General features: G+C 42.2%; 2 long non-coding RNA genes across 2 annotated transcripts in view; both read left to right on the top strand.

The window, feature by feature from the left end:
• The window catches only part of LOC311593221, a 61155-nt gene extending 45391 nt beyond the window's left edge, over positions 1 to 15764 (top strand). The window contains exons 6-8 of the long non-coding RNA XR_014777618.1: positions 373 to 462; positions 1455 to 1700; positions 15653 to 15764. This is a non-coding gene — a long non-coding RNA (uncharacterized lncRNA). The remainder of the gene's footprint in view (positions 1 to 372; positions 463 to 1454; positions 1701 to 15652) is intronic.
• Positions 15765 to 16174: 410 nt separating this feature from the next.
• Positions 16175 to 23393, top strand: LOC311593225. Its single transcript, XR_014777619.1, has 4 exons — positions 16175 to 16420; positions 17331 to 17404; positions 20630 to 20675; positions 23208 to 23393. It is a non-coding gene; the product is annotated as an uncharacterized lncRNA (long non-coding RNA).
• Positions 23394 to 24576: the final 1183 nt, after the last annotated feature.

Genomic DNA, 24576 nt, shown 5'->3' with positions numbered 1-24576 from the left:
ATTAAAGATAATTCTTATAACCCTGTTTATTATCCTAAGCACTTGAAATATTAAGACCAATGGAAAATTTAGAAAAATTGCATGTTAGCCTTGTAGCTGCAATTCATAATGTTTAATTATTGTTAGATTCACAGCTTTTCACTTAGAAAGATGAAGATATGATTTCTTTTGTAAGCCATGTTCCATATTGAAGACTGTATGATGTGTAGGTGTATGTATGTGTGTGTACGTGTGTGACAGGGTCTTGTTATTTGGTTGGTGTCACATTCTCGTGGTTCCTGTTTCAATTTCACAAGTACTTGAATTACGTGCATGTGCCAGAAAACCCAGCTTCAAAGTTTGATTATTAAAAATATTCATTTAATTTTATAGGCTTGGGTGTTTTGCATGCATATATGTCTACCCACCACATGTGCACATGGAGTTCAGGGAGGTCATAATGGGCACCAGATGTCTTATGAGGTAAAATTTAAACTTGCATTCTTAGCAGGTACATGCCTTAATTTTTAAAGTCCCATTTACTGAAGAGCTAATTCTTTCTCTATTGAGCAGTCTTAGCAACCATGTTGAAAATCAATTGGCCACAGACATAGTCATTTGTTTCAAGGCTCATTTACATAGTAAATGTTGCTTTATACTTCAAGTATATTTTGAGATATTGGGAAACAGGGCCTCTGACAATTCTAAGCTAAGGTTGTGATTAATCAACTTTTACCACATGATTATAATGTAGCTCAAGAGTCAGGTCAGTTATAACTACTCTACTTTAGAGAGCAAGTCTTCCGATGAACTGAGACTGGCATTATAATTTTATACTAACAATAACAGGAATGCTAGGCAATTCCCTACTTGCATGAATATTAGCATTTTAAAACACATGGCCCGATGGTAAATACTAGGTTAATCTTTCATGGTCTGAGTCTCTTCCACTGGTAATATTGGAAATGGCACACCTCTTTGAAGACCAGTGTGTCAGTTAAATAATAATGATCCCCATGGGCTCATATATCTGAATGCTTAACCCCCAGGGAGCGGCACTATTTGAAAGGATTCGAGAGTTAGGAGGTGTGGCCTTGTTGGAGGAAGTGTTTCACTGGATTCAAAAGCCCTTGCCAAGCCTAGAGACCCTTCCTGCTGTTTGCACATCAGGATGTAGAACTCTCATCCACTGCTTGCTGCAGCACCATATCTGCCTCATGCCGCTATGCTCCCTGCCATGAGGACTGTTGTATGACCCTAGTGACCCTTCATCCATAAAAATACAGACACCAGGTCCTTTTAATATTTCAAAGCATAGGCCTTAGCTGGGCAGACTCTCAACTAGCTCATCTAACTTAACCCAACCACATAGCCCCATCGAGCCACATGGCTAGCTATGTCTTCCAGGCCCCTAGTCATGTCTGGCTCCTCTCATGTCTCTTGGTGAAAGGACTTTTTCTCTTTCTTCTTCCCAGTGTTTGTGTCTCTCTCCTAGAAAGTCCTGCCGTCCACTTCACTCTCTGCCCAACTATAGGTGGTCAGCAACTTTTATTATCCAATCTGGGACAATTTGGGAGGCAAGGTTCATACAACATCATCCTGAATACGTGACAATCTACTCACGACACAACAAGGATCCTGGGGGCAAGCAACAGCCACTTGAACACGTAGTAGCTCCAGATCAACTCCAACAGATGATAATGCACTAAACCTCTGAAATGGTAAGCAAGCTTCAGCTAAACCCTTTTTTAAAGAAGAGTTGCTATGGTCATGGTGTTTTGTTGTTGTTTTGTTTGTTTGTTTTTTGTTTTTGCTTTTGTTTTTCACAGCAATAGAACAGTGATTAAACCAATCTGCTTCTCTACAATTCTATTAACTGATGGTTTGAAAAAGAATGGTTCCCCCTAAGTCATAGATTCAAACAGTTGGTCACCAGGAAGTAGCACTCTTTGAAGGGATTTTGGAGGTCTGGCCTTACTGGAGGAGGTGTGGCCTTCTTGGAGGAAGTGTGTCACTGGGGGTGGGCTTTGAGGTTCCAGAAGCCCAAGCCAAGCCCTCAGTGGTTCTCTCTCTCATCCTGCTGCCTGCAGATCTAGATGTAGAACTCTCAGCTACCCCTCCCACACCAGGCTGGCCTGCATGCCGCCATGCTTCCTGCCATGCTGAAACAATGGCCCCAATGAAATGATTTTCTTTATAAGAATTAACTTGGCCATTGTGTCTCTTCACAGCAATGAACACTAAAGACAATAATCCTCCTGGGGGGTCACCTTGTTCCACCATTATCATAGCCCCTTGAGACTATGACCTCTTTGCCACTCTATTGTTACACTCTCATTATCCAGAAGAATTTTTAAGCTCAACATATGTTTGTTGAATAAATGAATTATTTGGGCTGTAATGCCTGAAAAACAATCATGTGCACTTGAAAAATTTATTCATTAAGAACGTTGTGTTCTTACTGGCTAATGTAACTATGGTCCTAGCCTTGTGTCACACACTTTATGTCTATCATTCCATTGCTAGTTTATGGAGAAAAACAGGTTTAATATGTATGTTGTTGGACAATATTTGTGCCCTGGTTAGGACTTAATCGGGGCCATATCTCTGACTGGTAGAGCCAAGGATGAAATTGGTTCCTCTACCTTATGATCCACATTCTATCACTAGGCTAAAGTTTAAAAAATATCTTGCAACTAGTTTCTATTTGAATCAATTTAATATCAATTCACATTTGAAAAAAAAAGGATAAAAATGAAAAGAATTTGCATGCAGATTCTTATACCCATGCAGAGCTAAGTTTATAAAGTCTGTCTGTGACTGGAATAAGAGTTCGCTCCATATGTTCCTTTAACCTGGAATAACAAATGTGGTAGCAACCAGGCACCCCCACCGGCCTGCCCTCAAGGACCCAGGGACAGCAGGGTATGTCATCACCAGCTGCCAAGTTGTGACACATTCCCACTGTTACCAGGAGTCACATATCCTTGTTTCAGGGTATTTGATGCCAGTGTGATCCCTGAGACTGTGAGTTGTAGAAACCTGTCTTTTGTTTAGCCCTTTTGGTTGAGCCCTACCCGCACCTTTAAGCCAAGAACTTCCTGTTTAGTGTAAACAGGATTAAGGTGTGGTCCAGCCAGCCCTAACACACACCTCTAATCCAAGAGCTGTCTGTACACAGGATTTAATAATGTTAACCCTAGGTCAAGAGGCAGAGCAAGAAACCAGCTGACAGATTAAAAAGTAGGAGGAGCTTTGAATTGAGGAGTATGTAAGACAGCATGTAGAAGTAGAAGGGGCTTTAGCTTTTTAGCTTGAGTTTTGTGGGTTTTGGTGGGTTTTGTTTGTTAGTTTGTTTTGGGGGGTTGTTTTTTGTTTTGTTTTGTTTTGTTTGCCCCTTTGTCTCTTAGTTCTGTAGCTCCTCAGCTCCTTCGCCTTTGGCTTTTTGGGCTTTCAGCTAGCAAGCCTTTGGCCTTGGATTTTTTGGCCTTTTCCTTCTGGGCTGTCAGCTGAACTAATGAGCCTTTTGGGCCTTTTCCTTCTGGGATGTGAGCTGAGTAGGAAGGTCAGCTTGGTGCTTTCTCTGACTCTCTGAGCCAGAGGGTTTTCACACCAGCATCTGGCTCCTGAGTCTTTACTGGTAAAATAGAATGATTTGGGATTTTTCAACTGAAACAACATATCCTCCCTATGCACAGTATTCTGCTAGAAAAAAGCAATGCCTCTTCTCCCCACTCTCTTTTTCCCTCCACCCTCACCCAGAGGCAGCCTCTGTATAATCCCCTAACCCAGTAAACAGATCTCATGTGACATCTGTTGCATGGTATGACTTTGTGACATCCATTGCTTAGATCATAACAATAAAAAGGTTCCAAGAAGCAGGTGATTTTATTGCACCTTTAAGGGCGGTAAGATTTGACATCTCCCCTTGCCAGTCGGCAAAGGGACACATTGTTGGTGGAGTTGTTCTTATTTCAGTCAGGGACAGAGCAGATAGCAGACCTTTGTTCATCCCAATTTGATGCCTGGCCTCGTGGCCAAAGCTGTTTTATGCTTAGGACTCATAAAAATCAATTCAAAGTAAATCAAATCCAGGCAGCACAGCACTATAGGAGGAAGACAGACAGAGACCTGTGTTCTGCCATGCCATGTTGTGTGGGCAGGGAAAAGATTGCTATAGATATGCCCTCTGCTCTATGGCAGGAGCTGGCTCTATAGACACACACACAGCCCTGCCTACCGCCAGGGTGGAGAAAGACAGACGGAGACCTGCCCCCCATCATCCTACCTATAGACCTGCCTTCCAGCTTGCAGCCACTCCTCTCAGTGAGGCAGGTAGATTTCACTCAGGGGCCTGCCAGCCCCCGGACCAGCCTGCAACAAGAGCCACCACAGTGTTTTAGTATGTGGTGGTCAGATACGAGAGAAAGGGAAGTGGAACAGAGCATTAGGAAGAGAGATAGAACTAAAGACTCAAGGGTGGAGAGGAGTAGCCTGTTGTGAGTGGCTCTCCCAGCTACCTAGGCCCATGGTGAGGTTCTAGCCCAAGCTGCCTCTGAGTACCAAGTCTGGGTCTGTGACTATGCAGTGGCAGGGGTCAGTGTTGATGTCAGTGGTTCATATTACCACTACAGAGCATAGGGATTTCCCTGATCATGGCGGCCACTGGGGACCATGTGAATGTCCAAGGGCTGTGTAGAAGAACTGGCTCTGCCCTACTCTTTACTGGCTATGGCACCATTCTGGAGAGCTGGCTCCACTTTTCACCAGCAATAGCAGAGAGCCCTCTTGGTCTGACTTTTTGCCTGGGAAGGAAAGTAGGCCTAGCCCTGGTTGGGGAGGAGCAGTTGAGCCAGTCCCAAGGTTGTGAACAAAAGAGAAATGGCCCTGCTACTCCTCTGCAGGGTGCAGGGGTGGTGCCCTCTCTATTCCTTGCCATCTGTGATAGTCAGGAGAGCTGGCCCTGATGTCATGAAAGCAGGAAAGCTAACCCTATCTCCTCACTGGCTGTAGCACTTGGGAGAGTGGGCCCTATACCTTGCCTTGGCAACACAGTTTAGCTGGCCCTGATGGCAAAGGCACAGGCGAAACCATTCCCTAGGTGTGAGAGCAGGAGAGCTGGCCTAGCTCCTCGAAGGCTGTAGCACTTGGGAGAGTAGACCCTGTGCTTCCACTGGGCAGCACAGTAGAACTGGCTCTAGAGGCATGAGTGGGTGTGGCTGAACAGCCCTTGGGGCCATGAGAGCAGGAGAGCTGACCCTGCCTCCTGCTGGTGGTGGCATGGAATGGCCTAGCCAGAGCAGTGTTGGAGAGCTCATCTTGGTGCTGCTGTTAAGGGAGAACCAGCCGACTGACCAGCTCAGCTACCAGGACCGGATCAAGGACTCTTGAGTTGGCCCACCGAAATCCTGTATCAAGCGTGAATGGTTGGGAGGTGTGTAAGGGCCAGTTCTGCTGATCCAAAGCTACAGGATCTCCATGACACAGGGCAACAACAGAATTAACCAGGAGGAGTCCCAGTGAGGATCAAATATTGATGGTGTCACAGTAGTCGGAGGTCTGGAGCCAGACCAATGACTTCATTGCAATGAACATTTGCAAGGGAAGATGTATGAACAGAGAGATACACTGTGGGGGGCACACTGTGGGGGGCACACTGTGGGGGGCACACTACAGTTTTCATGCTTTGTGTGTGTGTGTGTTTATTTGGGGGAGAGGTTATAAGGATTACGGGCAGATATGAGGGGGCAGGAAGATGGGGAAGACTGGAGTGTATGATGTAAAAAAAAAAAAAAGACTTGATGGACAAGGAAGCAGGTCATTCTGAGTGCAGCTGTTAAGTTTTACACCGAGTGGCTATGTCTTAAGTATCATCTTAGTGATGACATTTTGGGCACTTTATACAAAACCGAACGACTCAGGACTAGAGCAGCCATGAGCTTCTGCATGATGGCACCAGTCAATTTGGGGCCGTGAGGCTTCACTTTGCCTTACTCAAAGAATCACAGGTGTCCTTGAGAAGTCAGCAGTTTGAGGGGGAAAGTTAGACACTTGGGAGGCAATTATCTCAGTTTGTTTTGGGCACTGCCTGCCAAGGGATCAAAGCCGACTGTGGTTGGTTTATTTATCCATGGCAGGGCCTGCTCTTACCACTTCCTCCGGAGAAGCATGGCTTCGATGGGGGTTCTTGTCCTTCTAGTCAGTTCCTTTTCTCTGCTAAGGAATATCTTTATTTAAGTTGAGTCACCAGCTGCAGCAAAGACTCTCCTTTCTGTTATAGAAAACCTCCAAAACACCCTCCCCAACCCTTCCCCATGCCCACCCCAACTCCCCTATCCCCCCTCCCAGCAGCCATCCCCACACCCCCCTCCCATATGCAAAAGGGGTTAGAGAAAAGGAACCGGAAACAGAGGCTCAGCGGGAGGCACTGCCTTGGGCAGAGATGAAACTGGGGTTTGAATCCCAATTCTTATTGAGGAGAATGTTCTTTATTTTTTCCGTAACTGTAAGCATTTGTACTTAGTACTTTTTTTATGACCTTAAGGAATCCTCTTAGTTGTTAAAATGACTCAAAAATGTAAAAAACACTTTAAAAACAAACAAAAGAAGATGTTTTCCTAAAATAAAAACATTTAAACTTAAATGGAAGTTTCCTCATATAAAGAAACGGAAAAAAAAATCAAAAGCACTCACTCTCTCTCAGAGTGTTGACTGGAGATCCTGGGCAGGGACTTTGTAATTGAGAGGATTAGAGTGAGAGGATGGAGGAAAGGAAGCATTGCCTCAGGCAGAAAGGAAACCAAAGAAATGAGAAAAGGTTTCCTGAGAAAACAGAAAATGTGAGCAAAGGATAAAAAAAAAAATTTCTTAGTCTAATAAGAGGAGTTAGGGAGGGAGGAAGAGAGAAAGAGAGAGAGAGAGAGAGAGAGAGAGAGAGAGAGAGAGAGAGAGAGAGAGAGAGAGAGAGAGAAGCAGGCTAGGAAAATCTATAGACCAAAGAGATGTAATCAAGGTTCATATGGCTTTAATTTATATCAGTTGTCAAATCCTTGAAAGCCGTTCTAGGCATGGAGATCCCTTTATAATGTAAGTAACCAAAACCAGTTCAGAGTGCACTTTTCTCCTCTTCATAAAGACTCTGTACCCTTAAGACAGAGCAAAGCCAATCAAGTTCTTGCCTCTGGCTCCCATGCTCCCAGTCCTCCCCCACAACGCCTCTGTTCCAGATTACAGTTCCGGATGGGTATAATTAGAGGAATTAAAGATGTTCGTGAATATAAAATATGTGTGTTTAATTGTGCTGTCAAAAAAAAAAAAAAAGACAAGTGGTAGATTAGCAAAATTCTTTTTTAAAGATCTGGTTGGAAACTTTTGATCCTTAAAGACACACCCATTTCCAGCACTTTCCCCCACTTTAGGGTAAGGGTGGAAGACGGTGTTGTGCTCTAATGTATTTTTAAAGTCGTGCTTGTTGGATTCTGAAAGGATTTAGGGATGGTTAGCTAGGTGGGCTTGGTGCATGTTTCTACAGACCGCTTGACTTCCACGTACAAATGAGCGGAAGCAAGCACTTATGGCAATTAACTGACAGAAGTTAAAATGATTTCTGTACCACAATAAAAACATGAACAGTCTGGTGTGGTGGGGCTTCCACAGAAGAGAAGATATAAATGTTGTTACAAACACGTGAGGAGATGCCCAACATAATCGAGATGCTACAAACTGAAGCCACAGAAAGGCATTTGCACACTTACCAGCTTGCCATTAAATTAAAAATACAGCCAACAACAAAAGTAGATGGGGATATTGAACAACAGAACCCCTTTACAGTGTTGGTATGCTGGTAGATGTAAACAAGTCAAAGTACATGGGGAAAGATTATGCTATGTTGTGATGGTATAAACATGTATATGAGGCCTACGCATTTAAGAAAATGCATATATCAGGAAATATGATCATAGAAACCCTATTTGTAGTGTAAAAAATGAGGAGAATCTTTTTATTTGTGTTAGTGAACTTTGTTGTTGTAACACATACCTGAGATAAATTAACTTAAAGAGAGGAAAGGTTCAGAGCCTTCAAGATGGGTAAGTGAGTAAAGGTGTTTGCTGTACAAGCCTGCCAACCTGATTTCAGCCCTTAGAATCCATGAAAAGGTGGAAGAGAACCCATCCCACAAAAGTGTCTTCTGAGTTCAACATGCGTGTAGTGGCCTGTGCCCCCAATCATAGCGACAGATCAGAAGTCTATTAGCAGAAGAAAAGATTATTTTGGCCCACAGTGTTGGAGATCTAGTCCATGGTCCAGTGGTTTGATTGCTTTGAGGCCTGTGGTAAGGCAGTAAGCACATCATAGTAGCACAAAAGAGGAAGAGAAATACATTAGCATCCTGCACTCCCCTATAAAAAAAAACACATCCACCAAACGACCTAAAGCCTTCCTTTAGGTCCTACATCCTTGAGTTCCCACCACCTACCAGCATCGTCAAGCTGAGGACCACCTATTGAAACCATGGACTTCTGCGCTCAACAGTAAAGAACGTGTATATGAGCCACACTCCATGTGATGAACTGTAGCTCTGAGCAAAAGCATCCCATAAAATACCCAGTGCTATTCTGTCTATATCACATTTATAAACACACAAAGTTTAAGATAAATGACCAAGGGAAGGTGAAGACATTATAGCCAGATGACAGCATAAAGAGCAGCATAATTAACTGCTGTGCCAAGCTGATGGCTGTCTCTCTTCAGTTAGCAAGGTAGATAAAGGACAGAGGACATATTTCTCAAGCGTTTTATTGTGAGTTATTGCATGTATAAAATACTTCATAATATCTTCACCAGAGAAAAAGTTAATATAACATGAGGGTTAAAGTGAGTCAGTCAGATTGGAGTTTAGTGGGCATTCAGATCAGTATTGAGGGCACATCTGTTTAGAAGACAGAGATCTGTATGGCTTCAGTCTCTTAGGCCATAGCGATATAGAGGGCCCGAGGAACTGACCTGTGTCTGGCCTCAGGTCTGCAGCCCTGGCTTGGGCACCTGGCCATGATGCTAACCTGACACTAGTGGAGTTCCCTCTGTATTCATAGGGTGCATGAGATGAACCTGGGCTGTGTGACCTACAGAAAAGGATTAATGTTTGGCAGTGGGTGGGGTGATTCTTTTCTTATGGAGACTGTGGTGAAGACTGAACCACTGGCAGGAAGGCATTGCTCTTTTTTCATTACTTGAGCCTCTCAGTATAAAATAGTCGAGATAATGAGTTTGTTGTATGCTTCAAACCTTTTATTGCATTTTAATGATTATTATTATTGTGGGTATGTTATGGGAAGGGGCCATACACGTCATAATGTATCTGTGGAGGTCAAAGGACAATTTTGTGGAATCCATTTTTCTTTCGACCTTTATGCACGTTCCAGGAATTGAACTTGGGTTATCAAACTTGTGTGGCAAGTGTCTTTAACCCACTGACACATCTTAGCAACATTATATTTAAAACCTTGGATTGAATAAATGACTACTTTTAACATTAAAAAAAAAAATACAATGAAATAAAACTAGGATATTGGTGGCCAGAGCTGCTGGTGCATGCCTTTAATCCCAGCACTCAAAGGATCTCCATCCTGCAGAGGCAGGCGGATCTGTCAGGTTTCCAGGCCAGCCTGGTCTACAAAGGGAGTGCAGGACAGCCAGGGCTTGTTACATAGAGAAACCCTGTGCCAAAACGAAACAAAGAAAAAATTGGAATATTGGCATAATCAGTATGGGATTTTATCTTTCACACTCTGAGTGTGTAATAAGACTGTAGAATCATCCTGTCGTTGGAACGGCTTTAAGTCGCAATGAGTCCCAGTCACTTTCTGAGTAGGTCCGTTTGCCTGAATCTTTGTTATTACCTGTGATAGGCTATGATCTCAATTTTAGGCAAAATTTCAAAATGAAATCAGTGATGCTGCCTAAGTAAGGTAATGCTACTGACATCTAGAGATCATTTTGAAAGGAGTGCCAAGTGTCTCAGTCTGGTTCTGCTGTTTCTTACTCCCATGGATATGGCCAAATCACTTCCCTTCTCCAAATGCCAGTTTCTTCACCTATACAACATGTACACGTATCCAACTTTCAATTAGGATTTTTAAATTGAGTGTTATTTTAACTGTGACTCATTCCTTCTCTTATTAAACTCTACGAAGATACAAAATACATTTTTAAAAACTCCAACCACACTTTTCACTTGTTCTTGAAAGGCAAGTCTCAGTTTTACGTTTGTTATGTCATTGAGGCCCTGTGGCAAACTTGTAAAATTGGATTTACTGCTTTTGTGTGGCTTGGAGCTGAAGGCAGTTTGCTGCTGTGAAAGAGTGAACCTGCTTGCCTGTGTTCTTCACCATACCATGATGTCATCTCCAGGGGTGTTAACGTGTTTGTTTAACGTATTTAAGAGTCTTATTTTTAATAAGTGGGTCTTTCCTTGGGCTCCCTCAAATTCTTACCTTCTAATTTTCTTCTGGAAGTAATAAGGTCTTAAGACAATGTAGTTACTGGTCACGGGCTGGGGGTGGGTAAGGATATAGGAGAAGGCTTAGCAACATTGCAGTAAGCAGGAAAAAGTGTCAAAATATGATTGGTTTCAAGGATAAACATCATTTTAAAAAGTCCCATTCTGCAGTGATTAGTTCTTTTTATGATGGAGAAAAACTTATGAATTCTCATATAACAAGCAAGTTGCCAGCCAGGCCTTGGTGGCACACACCGTTAATGCCAGCACTTGGGAGGCCAAGGTAGTGGGATCTCTGAGTTCGAAACCAGCCTGGGATACAAAGTGAGTCCAGGACAACCAAGGCTACATAGAGAAAACTTGTCTCAAAAAACCTAAACAAACAAACAAACTAACAAACAAACACAAGTTGCCTGTTCTTTCTATGGGTTTGCAGCTCGAAATCACAAGTAGGGTTTTTTGTTTGCTTGCTTGCTTTGTTTTGTTTGTTTGTTTGTTTTTTGAGCTCACGGAAAACTTGAAAATATTCTGATCTCAGCGCCCTCTTCCTCTTGTACTAATCAACCACCATATCTTACTGCATACTGTATACATGACATTTTGCCAAACATGGGATAAATCACGCCCAGAAGCAGTACGAGGAGGAACACTGAGACAGCGGGAACCACTGTTATTGAGCATTTGTCCTGTGTACTATGTCACCACCACATGACAAAAATAGTACTTGCTTTTCCTCATTATACAGCCAGAGAAAATGCAATTCACAGATTAATATTCTTTCAATGTCCCACACATATAATCATCATCATGTGGGCTGAAAAACAAGATATGATTCTCTCTCTCTCTCTCTCTCTCTTTTTTTTTTTAATCTGTGGCTCTGTATCTTTCACATCAGTTTTCACATCAATTATTTATCTCTACAACACTTAACTTGGTCATTTGAAAACAAAACAACAACAACAACAAATTCCTTTCTGAATAGTTTTGTTGTGAGGATGAGGAGGAGGAAGAGGATGCTGTTGCTGCTGTTGCTGCTGCTGCTGCTGCTGCTGCTGATGATGATGATAGGAGATGAGTACCTGAGATGTAATTAGGCCTTGAGGATGTAAGTCTTATAATTGCATTCACATACTTATAAATGAGACTCCCAGAGAAGTAGCCTGTCTTTCATGGTGTGAGGACGCAAGAAGATACCATTTTAGCCACAAAGGGACCTTATTAGCTAACTAATCTGCCTTGATTTTGGACTTCTCAGGGGCAAAAATTGTGTACAATAGCCCCATGTTGTTTATAGGCCGCTCAGGCTAAGCTATCTTGTTATGGCAACTTGAATGGACACCGGGAAACACAAAGCACACAGTGGGTACTCAGTAAACAGTGCTTGACTTTAAGACAAAGGCCGAAAGCACCAGAAAGAGCCTTCGGTGACTAGCTCTGAGCCTGAAGTCTTTCTGGTAGTTTTGATTACTGTGTCCAAATACCAAATTCCTGGCGTACAATATAAACAATGTAAAGTTTATTTTGGTTCATGATTTCAGAGATTTTTATTAGAGAGGGCCTGGTAGAGCAGAGCAACTCATGGCCCTTGGTGTGGGGGGGGGAGGGAAGTAGGGGGGGAGAGGAGGGAGGGAAGGAGGGAGGAAGAGTGCTCTTGTTTATTGGACCTTGAACTCCAGGCTATGGGGGATGAGCTTCTCCTCTTGGGCACTCTTCCCTGGGACCGCCCTCACAGATGTGCCGAGGATGCTCTTTACTAATCTCTTTGTGTATTTCAGTACAATCCAGTTAATAATCAAGAGGAGCCATTACCATAAGCACTCCTGATTGTACACGACTATAGAGAACAGTCAGTAAAGGAAAGGAAACTCCCAATGCACAACATATGTGCATCCAAACTAGAGCAAGAGGAAATGATTTGCGTAGAAGTCAAAGGAGGGATAAGTGAAAGATGATGAAACAGACTTTAAAACAAAACAAAACGAACCCTCTCCACTGGGATAGAGATGTAATCAAGTGCTTTCTTTCATCTGCCTGCTTTTTAGCCAGAGTGCAGGAACAGCTGAACATACAGAGAGCTCGGGTCCTCAGAAGGGGAGCTGGCTTCATCGGCAAGCCGCCTTCCCCTGTGCACAGAGCCTGAGCTAAGAAGAGCTTCGTGTTATCATTGCATCAAAGTTGTCAGTTCTTGTGGACTAAAGGATAGTTTGATTTTGTATTCAATCTGTCAAACATCTAGCTTCTCGTATTTGGGACCCTGGCACTCCATCTTCACTGGAAGGCTCTCATTTTAATGAATACAATCCCAGGAGACCCTTGGAATGCTATGTTACCAGATTTCTCCTTTTCTTTTATTTCAGTTAACACCAAAATTATACATGATATATGCTGCATATGAATCTCTAGGTATGCAGAAAAGAAGGTAATATAGTAAAAAAAGAAAAAAAGGACCTTAATATTTTTCTTAAGTTAAAAAAAAAAATAGCACCATGGCCCAGATCCATATGTTGAACACAATAATGCTTTGCAGTGGCTTCCTTAGGGGAGGATTTCAAATTTCTGCTTATGTGTAACTTCAAGTAGGCTCTGGGGTTCTGTGTTTTCTGAAAACACCCAGCTCTGTTTTACGTGGAAATGAGGTTGAGAAGCACTGAGTTATAAAGCTGCTGGTAGAAGTGGGTGCTCCTGGCAAGTGTTATACAATGCCTTCGAACACGCCAGGCTTGGGGGTGCACGCCTTTAATCCCAGCACTCGGGAGGTCAAAAGGGTGTCACATGTCATTGGATAGAACCTCACTCCTGAAGTAAGTGCAATGAAGCTACTGATTTCAAACAGGTGCTGGGATAATTGGTTTTTACCTGCAGTCAAGTGGGAGATGGCACAAGGGCGGGCACACCAGTGGTGAGACTAGCTGGTCTGTCACAGCGTATCTGCTCAGTAGTCATTTGCTGGTCTTTGGATGTCTTTATCAGATTCTGTAGTTAGAACTATGCAGATCTTTGAAAATGCTTTCCATCTTCCTTTGTTACATTGGTTTTCGTAAGCAATATCATCCTGAACTACTGATAGGAGCATTTATTAGTATGATTATAAATTAATATTAAAAGAAAACAATGCACTTGTGAGCAGTGTCAATACTTTTATTTTATTTTATTACATAAGGAATGAGTCTACAGTGGCTACCAAAAAGTAGTGATCAATCCCAGCACTCGGGGAGACAGAGGCAGGTGGATCTCTGTGAGTTTGGGGCCAACCTCATCTACAAAGCAAGCTCCAGAGCAGCCAAGGCTGAAACGCTGTCATGAAAAAATCAACCAACTAAACAAAACAAACAAACAGAAAAGTAGTGATCATCACTAAAATTCAAAGGCCTCTGGAAGCTTTCTCTTTTGTTAGTTATTCTTCAGAATATATCCATTTGTCGAGTGAATTTCAGTAGACTTAAGCCTGAACAGCTCGCGACCTTTGTAATGAGTTTCCATTTGCGTGCAATGACTGATTTGGGTTGGTGAACTGGCAGCCGAGTACTGCAAAGGTTTTGACTCGTGCAGTCAGTCAGGTCTTACTGCATACAAAGTTCTTATTCTTCTTTTAACTCTTACCAGCTACATGCTGGGGCAGGCAGGCGGAGCACTAGATCACACTATAGATGGTTGTGAGCCACCACGTGGCTGCTGGGAATTGAACTCGGGACCTTTGAAAGAGCAGCCAGTATTCTTAAGCCACCAAACACATTCTAAGCCCTTAGGGTCAGGAGATTGACTCAATTCCAGCTTCAGGCAAAGAGAGGGAACTGAACAGTGCTTTTGTAAGTGCTTAACAATTATCTAAAGACCGCTCACAGCTAAGCAGAGAGGAGTAGGGCAAGGGTGCTTTAGAACCAATCAGAAAGTGTTTAAATGGCTACGCTGCTCGTCACTAACTCCCTTGCTTCACTCCCGAAGTAAAGTGCAACGGCATTACTGATTTCAAAGAGATGCCAGGATAATTAAATATAGGTAATTTACGCACAGTAGCATAGGTTTTTTCGACACAGAAGAGCTTCATAAATGCTAGCAATTGTTCTTACTATTGTGGCAAAGAGAAAGGAGTTTGGCCTTCATAGTTAAGCAGACCTGCCACCAGGTAGTTATCTTCTTTGAACTTTAGTGTGCTGACTTTTAAAGTGAGGACCGTGGAAAAGTGCATTCCAGCATCACCGTCTAGCACAGTACTTGCTGCACAGTCAATACGTCAGGGAGATGAGTTCTCCTCTTTCCTCGATACTCTTTCAGGAAGTATGAAGGTGGGCGCTGGCTTCTTCCTGCCTAAAGAACAGACATCAGTAAGGCAGAAGGCTGGGCTGTGTAAGAAACCCTTAACTATCAAAACAGCAAGACCTTCTGTCATGTGAGAGACTAGTGTGTAGCTGGCCAGGGATGCAGGTTCCTTGCATGCTCTTGCTCCATACGATGCATTTTCTCATACACACACACACACACACACACACACACACACACACACACACACAAACACACACACTCATGCATGCTATGCATCACCACAGTATCTATTTCCCACATTTCCTGGGGCAGAAAAGAAAAGAGATAGTATGCTGCTGTTTCAAGATATTTCTCCCAGGTCTTCTCTTCCACCAGGACTCAATTGTCCAGAATCTAGGTGCTACAAGGGACAGTGATGTCACTTTTGGCAGGGCACAGTGGTAGGGTTTTAGGTGGGGGCATGAGCCATGGACAAAGTACATTTCCAGTCTATTTCTAATAGATGAAATGAGGGAAAGAGAATAGATTTCCTTTTCAAATGGTGGAGAAATGTGTTTCTAGGGAAATCAGAGTAAAAAAAAAAAAAGGACTGTGTTGAATCGTTCAAACTATAGAGGCTGATATGCCAATAAACCCAATGTTGTGTTTGCTAATTAACAAGGCTTAGCATTCTGGGAATAGTAGTGTATGCTAGAAAAGATCTCAGTGTTCAAGGGAGCTCTTAGTTATGACTGAGAGAGAACAGCATTGTAGAGGTCACAGTGGATTGAGGTATGTGCCGAGAAAACTTGAAGGGCACAGAGCCCGTCCAAAGGATGAACCTGGAAAGAAGTGGTCCGTGGTCCATGAGTATAATGTGCTTGGATAGATGGGGCAAGACCTGATCGTTCTCTCTGACCTCTTTCTTAAACACAGAGTACTGCTTTTGGACCCATGCCTCGTTAAATGCTTAAAGGTTCTAAGTCTGCCAACGTTAGGAGAAGAGGGAAACTCACGCAGGTTGAGACACACAGCAAAATCTTCTGGAAGAAAGCGTGAATGGACTGAGAGAAGCGAGAATGGCATTCCACAGTGGGAGCAATCTCAACAAAGGCATGGTAAATGCTGGGCTCCTGAGAGGGAAAACGGACTACATATCACTAGGGTTTTTTGTTGTTGTTGTTTTTTGTTTTTGTTTTGTTTGTTTGTTTGTTTGTTTGTTTTGGTTTCCAGGCAGCTCCAAAATAAATGTGAGCAACGCCTACCCCACCCCATGTGACTTCTTACCACATGCGGGCCCAGAAGTGAACAATGGCAGAGTTGTGTTGAATGGTGCTAAGTTTCCATTCCCCGAGTTGGCAGCCTCAGGATGTAATTTTCTCAGATAGGAAATATTCTGGCTTGGCATTTTTTTAGGGGGGGGGGTTAACAGAAATTACTTTCTCTCAATTAGATTCTAGTTTGATACAATCATTGCTTGAAAATTGCCTCAAATTGAAGCCATCTAATAGTGAGAGCTGAAGTGAAGAAGATAGGAAGAATTGGACCACTGCAGACAGCCCATTCCCAGAGTGCGTGATTCAAAACTAGGAAGAAGCAAAACCTTCTGTGTGTCTTACCTTGGACAGAGAATACCACTGAACCCATTAATGGGTTTTCATTGGTTTAGCACCAATCAAATCAAGCCCACACAGGAAGCACAAGGTGATTGTATCCGTAGTAAACAGGTTTGATACATTTATCAGATGTGGTTCTTTCTTTCTCTTTATCATGATGTGTTCCAGAAATGCTGTGCCATGGAACTGGGCCATATCTGGTTGTCGAATTGTGGCTCTAGCAGTTCTATGAACTATGGGGAAGGGAGGTGATTTAAAACGCACAATGTCTCTGAGCAAATGGAAAATGTTCATTCTGTGTTTGGATGAACTGATGGGTTGACACTACTGGACAAAAGTATCCTCTTTCTCCTGACAGATGAGCTCTTCTCCTCAACACTGTTCCTCAGATTAGCAGGGAGATCTGTGATGAGCCGGTTCACACATTCTGGCAGATGGTAGCAGTTAAGATCCCGGGAGATGATTTTTTTCCTTTCTAGTCTTGCTTTTCATCTTTCTTCTCTGGGGCAAGAAAAGACTTTAGTTCAGAGCTAATTTTACTCCACAATTAAAATTACTGCCTTCTGAGCACTTTTGTCATGCCCTGGGTGTTACGAGGTTTCTGGTTGTGGTGAGAGGAATAGATTCTTCCTGGCCGAGTGTAAGCGCATGCCTGATTTTATTTTTCCCTTGGTATGGCTCATTCCTTTGTCTCTCAGGGTTTCCTCATCCTCACACGGTGTTCCTAGGCAGAGTGAGGTTTCTGCCTAGCTTCCTCCCCTGGCTCTACCCTGAACACCCCAGCCACTTGAATCTGATTGAAGACTGCTACACAAGGAACCTACTGGCTTCTACCTGTGTTCCCTCTCCTTGGGATCTGCTCTGGGTCTCTTCCAGGCAAATAGGACAACCACTGGCTTGTCTCATTTGTTTCTGTTCCCTGGGAGGCCACTGTCTCACGCTGTCTGTTGTCCAATGTCTGAATTTGGTTTTTTTTGTATTCTTTCTGATTGCTTTAGTTGTCTGATGTGGAAAATAAATCTGGCCATGGTTACTCCATCTTGACTGAAAGAGGAAGTCGGTGCATAAGAATGTATGTAAAAGACCACTCATCAAAGCGTTATTGTTTATGAAGAGTAATTGGAAATGGGCAAAAAAAAAAAAAAAAAAAAAGCAAGATGAAACAAGAAAGAAAAAGAAAACAGAGTTGGGATAATATATTGTGGCATCTACGTAATCTGATACTTAGCAGACATTAAGAACTATGTTTTCTTTCTTCTCTGGAGGCAGTGTTAACGCTTATTAAGACAGGGTTTTTAACATAGATGTAAGCATGAGTGTGGTGGGGTTTGGGAGAAGCTAGTTAAGAAAAGGAAAGTTTTATATACCCAAGGCTAGAGTGGATGCCAGGTTTCTCAAGACACAGTCACATTTTAAGTGTCTTAACTTACATACAAAACCTCATGTTTTCAAAGGATAATTGTTGGCATGAGGATGTAGTTATAGTTAATTAAAAAGGTATAGTGAAAATAACTTAGATTTTTTTTTTAATTTAAAAAATGTGCACACTGGTTATTCTATTAATGCCACGCAGTGTTCTCTTTACAATGTCCTAAACTTCTTTATGAAAAATGCACATTATAATAAAAACACACTTGTTATGTAATTCACATGTACCATAAATATAGAATCACTTCAATATAAAAATAAATTATATAAACATGATGTGCTTATGTGATGAAATATGAACATGTATATAACATGTTTTATTTTGATATATAATAATATTTTCTTAGTTATTTTTCTGTTGCTATAACCAAAAACCATGATCAAAAACTGACTAATGGAAGAGTTTGTTTGGCTCACTGTTTCAGAGGGATAAAAGCCCATTATGGTGAAGAAGCAAGGCAGCAGGTGGGAGGGGAAGCTGAGAGCTCATGTTTCAATGGCAAGCATGAAGCAGAAAGACAATATGAAAGTGGCATGAGGTTTTAAAGTCGCAAATCTCACCTCCAATGGCATATTTCCTTCAGGAAAGGCCACACTTCCTAACACTCCTCTGACAGCACTGCCAACTGGGGACCAAGTGTTCAAATACCAGAGCCTATGATGGACATCCCTCATTCAAACCACCACAAATAGACGGAAACAAATAATTACTTACAACAAATTAAACATATGAATGTTATATAAATACGTAGTTGTACATTTTAATATTTGTACACAAGAAAGAACATAGAATTATCTTCAGTGGATATACATATATTCGCGTTTTTAGAAGTGGAGAAAAAACAAGAAACAATATATTAAAGTGCTAAAGTGAGAATTTCACTAAGTGGAATGCTAACTTTTGATGCTAGGATATTTGCTGGTCAACCTTATTTTCGCTGAACACACTGCTCATTGCAGTAAATATAAATACATCCCTTTTATTTTCCAGTCACTATTCTAAGTGCTTTCTTTGGTTTACTAATCATCTAAAGCTAAAAACAATCTCATTAAAAGTAGCAATTAGATCTCTGTTGAGGAAACTGGGGCACAAAGAATCTGTCTCTTTGTGTAGCTAGTAAGTGCAAGGCTGGGATCAACCCTGGGTAGTGTGGGCCAGAGTTTGTCCTTGGACACCATGCCATGGTACATTGCTCCTAAGAACCATGGCTAGTGCCATTTGTTGAATAAGCTGTCGGTTGGCTGACAGAGAAGATACGTGCCTGGGATTTCAGCGTTTCTGCCATGCACGGAGACATGGACCAAAATCAACAAGATGTGACTATGAGAGAGTTCTGGTCTGGTTCAAGCAGAGTATTGTTTACCACTGACCTGTTGGCCAGAGGCATTGATGTGCAGCAGGTCTCCTTAGTCATCAGTTATGACCTTCCCACCAACAGGGAAAAGTACATGCACAGAATTGGTCAAGGTGGTCGGTTTGGCCATAAGGGTGTGGCTATTAACATAGTGACAGAAGACATAAGGTCTCTTCGAGGCATTGAGACTTTCTACAACACCTCCATTAAAGAGATGCCCTTCAATGTTGCTGACCTCATTTGAGGGGAGGTTCTGCTACCTGGCCCTAGCCAGAGTTCAGTCCTGGGGTGGATGAGAAACAGCTTGAGGGGAGAGGGATGGGAGGCAAGGGATGGGCATCCTGGTTTTTTTGTTTTGTTCTGTTTTGTTTTTCTGTTTTTGTTTTCCTCTCTCTTTGAATAAATGTCACTTTTTGAAGAAAAAAAAAAGATACAACTTCTCTCTCAGATATAGAGCCTAACCTTTAGTGTTTAGGTGGATGTGAGAGTTCCAGGCTATAACTAGACAGAATAACCAAAGGTGAGGAGGAGGGGAGGCAAAGACACATGTGATAGAGAAGAGAAAGGTTACTGAGGGTGGATGGGAACAAAAGGGCCAGAGGATGAAGGGAAGGAGTAGGGCAGGAAACCAATACATACATGGCTGTACGAGCTACCTGATAGACCTGCGTTTACTACCTGTGACCATTCCTGGTGCATTATTCTAAATGCAGGGAGTGAAGGCCTGTCTTTGCTTTCTCATATTCTACCGACTGCATGGAAGAAGGGTGTAGTGCGGATGCTGTGCTCAGGGTGGGGACCATTAAAAGACTGACAGCCTAAAAGTGAGGTTTATCACCGTTATCCAGGTCTTCTCCCAGAGTCTCAGGGACCACACCCCCCAGGAAATACAAACAAAGAACAAAAGGATTGGTAGCTGGAAGATGTCCACCTAGCCAGGTTATCTGATGCATCCAAGCCAGGGCTATTAGCTACCTAGTGACCATTGAGAATGGCTTCCTTATTATAGGCTTGAACTAGAAACCAAGCATTTCTCCTTTACTATGGGGGACTTTTAGATTATTTTTCAAGAGGACTTGGTGCAAAGAAGCTAATGTGGTGCAGACAGGAGGCTGAATGACTGAAGCTTCCTTCCTATAAATGTCTTTATCCTGGAAGGGGGCTTCTAGGGCTGTCTGTATGTACTTCATGTCTCATTTTCCCTCTGAAGAATGTGAACTGTTTTAAGTGGACCAGCAAATCCACAGGGCTTTGAAGCTTTTTGCACCGGATAAGTGTCAAAAATTATTGAGGATTGTGTTTTTAAATTGACTAAATGTTCTTTCTATCATCCTGAGTGATCTTGTTTACAATTAGTTCTTCATTCCAAATTCCAAACTTCCAGTTTGCAGAGGTAGAAAAATCAATAAGAACAGCTTAGTTCTGACAAGTGAAACTTCAATTACCAATACTTGCATCCAATATGCAGACTCTCAGACCAATAGCTTCACTTTTCGTTTCTTTTCTTTTTTCAGTGATGTTTGGCCTAGGAGGACCTAGGTGTTATTCATGACTATATCTGTAAGTAGTATTTTTGTTCCAAAGATGCTATTTATTTTAAAATAAAATCATTTTAAAGATGAATGATGAGAACAAGCAACTTTTACATAAGATTTTGTAAGCTTTCCAAATAAGGATATTTCCATTTTAGATTTTTACATTATCTCTTCAGTACAAATAATAATAATAAAAAGAGAGAGATGAAAAAGAATTCCCCAGTGGATATTGAGGACTAGATAATAATCTCTTACTAAGCCATTAACATGCTGGCACTAGGTTTGATTATATTCACTGATGTGTTAAGCCAGTGTTTTTCAAACTTTAACGTACACTCCAGTCATCTGGGGATCCCCTTAAGAGATGGATTGTGATTTGCCAGGGAAGGGCCCTGCAGTCCACTGAGCTCTTGGCTGCTGGTCCATGAGAAGTAAGGCTTAAAGAACTTTGGGTCTAGCAAGTTTTGGTAGACAAGCATGTAGATTCAGATTGGGACTTTGAGGACAAATTAGTAAGGAACTTGGCTACAAAGGTGTGGGCATCATTGAGGTGAGCAATCATTGGTGGTGCAGAGGCAGCATTAACCCTACCTCTCCTGGGGTAAGGTTAAAAATCTTGTTGATCTACAGCAATATTGTTACTCACTGGGTACCCTAGCCGACCTTGATCTAGCCCCTCCCTACCCCTTGTCTCTCCTGATAGTGTCTCCCTTTTGGCAAATCAAACCAAAAGCAACAAGGTGAGGAAGCCTCCTTGATGCCTTCTGTATAAGCTAGACCCTTGAGGAAAGAGGAACTGGAAGTGTTACAGGAAGATGTCTACATGGACATTTTACTTAAATACACAGATTCTTTAAGCATTCCTACAAAGTGTTTCTTACAATTATTCATAAGATATACAATTTCTAAAGAAAATATCACCAAGGAGGAACACATTTCTGATTAAGCAACATGGTGTCAATTACTAACGGACTTTGACTTAAAGGGTTTACCACTTGAAAGATATGCCTGTCTTAGAATTGGTGAAATATAGCAATAGGTTTTCCTTTTCATTAAGCCTTTTCTAAAACCAGTTGGATGTGATGTCTTATATCTGTAATGCTAGCTCTTGGGAGGCTAAGAGAAACAACATGAGTTTGAAGCCAGCTCAGAAAACCTGGGACACAGAGTTAGACTCTCCAAAACAAACACATATTGCCCAAAGCCAAGGAATATTTAATACAAAATGGAAATGGGCATGTAGTAGCTACTTCTGCTGAAAATGTTGGCTTCACTTGGGCCCATAGGGTAGCTGAAGGCTGGATGAAAGCCTGGTGTTTTTGCTGCCACTACCACCACCACCACCACCTCCTCCTCCTCCTCCTCCTCTTCCTCCTCTTCCTCCTCTTCCTCCTCCTCCTCTTTTTCTTCTTCTTCATATTTCTCATACTTAGCCACTTGCTTAGCTCTGTAAGTTGACAAACTCATCATGTCTTTTTGGAAAATATCTCATCTGTTTCAAGGCTGAAAGCTCAGAGATGAGTCACTGTCCTAGCCTTGTAGTCACTTTGGATTCCAATTTAAAAATGGCAGGACAAACCCTGTTTCAAAGATGAAGGTAATTATGAAAATTCTCCATGAGTGTGAGGCTGCACCTACAGTAGAAGTGGCCATCCTGTAGGAACCAGATTGATCCCCTCAAGTGATAACACGGAAAAGGCCATGAGGACTTAGGACCACCTTGCAGATCCAGCTAAGCCAAGGGTGGATAGACCTACACCTTGGCTGAGACTGCTCAACTATGTATGTCCCCCGCATTTTTTTAAATCCCTTGACTCAACCTTGCCATGCTTGAACTTAATAAAACTCATATCAGTATACCAAAGACATAGACAGACTTGTGGCCACTGAATTCTTTTATCTTCTCTTCCCAATGTGTTCACAGTGAAGCTTTTAAATGCTCTTGAATTCCTAATATAAGATGGTTGCATCAATACCTAAGAAAAACTGAAAGCTCCTGATATAAAATATGTATTTTACTATTTCCTTGCTTTAATGTCATAATATAAAGTACTTGAAAACATTGACTTTAGGCTTGAAATTTAGGGTGTCTATAGCATAGTCCTCAGTTCCAGTGCATGCAGACTCTCAGTGACTTCTACTGCAACAATCTATTCTCTTGCCCTTTTTGGTGAGTTCTTTTCAGCAGTTCTTGGTGTATTTCTTCAACACACACACACACACACACACACACACACACACACACACACACACACACACACACATATATACTGCAACCCACAGTTGCCATGAGTTAATATTGAAATCCTGTCATTACAGAAGCTATTGATTCCCCCAGGACCATACCTGAATTCTGGCTCTTAAAGTCTTTGTCTCCCCTTTTTATGGTGGTTCTTGAACCTTGGGGCAGAGGATGTGATATCGATGTCTTCTGTAGATGAGCACTCTACAGACACTTACCTCTATGTTTTAATGAGTTGTGAGTTTGTGTGTTAACCACTGTCTAATTGCCAAATAGACTGATCTGGTGAGATCTGAGAGCTATGCTTTTATCTAGCGTCACAGGACCAGACAAGCATAACCTCCTATGGAATGAACCTTACATCAACCAGGAAGTGCTTGGTTACTCACAGAACATTCATACCAGTATTCCATCCATGAGTATGTCTTGTCCCACTGGTCCTTACTGTCATTGGAAGAGTTCACCTGCACAAGATCAAGCCAGTAAATCTTCCAGCGTGGAGGTGGTAGGTTCTCACCCTCCCCAATTCCTAGCTAAGGATCTATTGACATTGGTGGCTGCTGGGGGAGGGGAAGCCAATTTTCTTTAAGGTTGTGGCCCCTGGTAAGTTAGCATGCTCCCGTGATGCCCTCATACTCATAAGTACAAATTGGATTTGGTGGGTTATAATAATAACTAAAAAAGGGGGTTATGAAGTTGAGAAGGAGTTGGGAGTGGATCTTGGAGGAATTAGGAGGAAGAATGGGTGGTGAATATGATCAAACTTCTTTATATGCATCCCAATTTCTAGTCATCAGTTATTGTAATAAAGCACACTAATTTGTAGACAGGAGATAGTCAGCTATCCATTCCTTTCCTTGCAAGAAACTCCTTGTTTTACTTGTAAACTCACCTTGGAGATCTCTAAGTTAGGTCCCTCAAGAGGCACTGTGTAGGAGAGCACTTAGAAAACCAAGAACGGTCTGTCTACAACTGCTCCAAGCCAATAGCTATCCACTTACTCACACTTCCTGGCTAAAAGGCTAATCTCAGAGCAACAATCTCTGCTCCGCAGTAAACACTGCCAACTAACATGGCACCAGCACCTTGCCTCTGGTGGCTTCTCTCATGTTACTGTATCATCAAAATATACCAAACAGGTCTTGGGGGTTGATGGTATCACAGTTGGATGTTAGCCCAACTCTCGGTAAGTGATCAGGGACACTTCTGTTCCTCGAGTAATTTCCTTTCAGTTCCACTTGCCACAGGGCGCCATCAACATTTTTCAAATGTATTCACAGAAAATCGGATGAGCACTCATTGAGACAGGTAATGAGATTTGGATCAAAGTACTTGTCTCTGGCAAGGATTTTCATTTAAAGTCACATTTCTGATAGAAAAAGTGCATTATCTCACCTGCAAATGGAATTACCACCATCAGAGAGAGGTCATGAAGGAAAATAAGGCTTCTTCAAAACCCCAGAAATGAATCCACAGTTTCTGGGAAAGCTAGCCTTGCCTACCTGGTAGGAAGCACCACAAAGCCATGCTGTTGGAATGTTAGCTACCAGAGAAATGACAGTGTGTCCAGGAATTGCTATTCTGTCAATAATTTCTCTTTTCTAAGGACAAGTGGTAGAAAGGAATGGAAAGGAAACAAAACAGAAATCACCCCTGAAAACAGGAAGTAATCAAAGGAGAAGGA

Source organism: Acomys minous (genome assembly GCF_964271855.1).
Source record: "Acomys minous genome assembly, chromosome: 1".
NCBI lineage: Eukaryota > Metazoa > Chordata > Mammalia > Rodentia > Muridae > Acomys > Acomys minous.
This window is presented reverse-complemented; position numbering and strand designations above follow the sequence as displayed.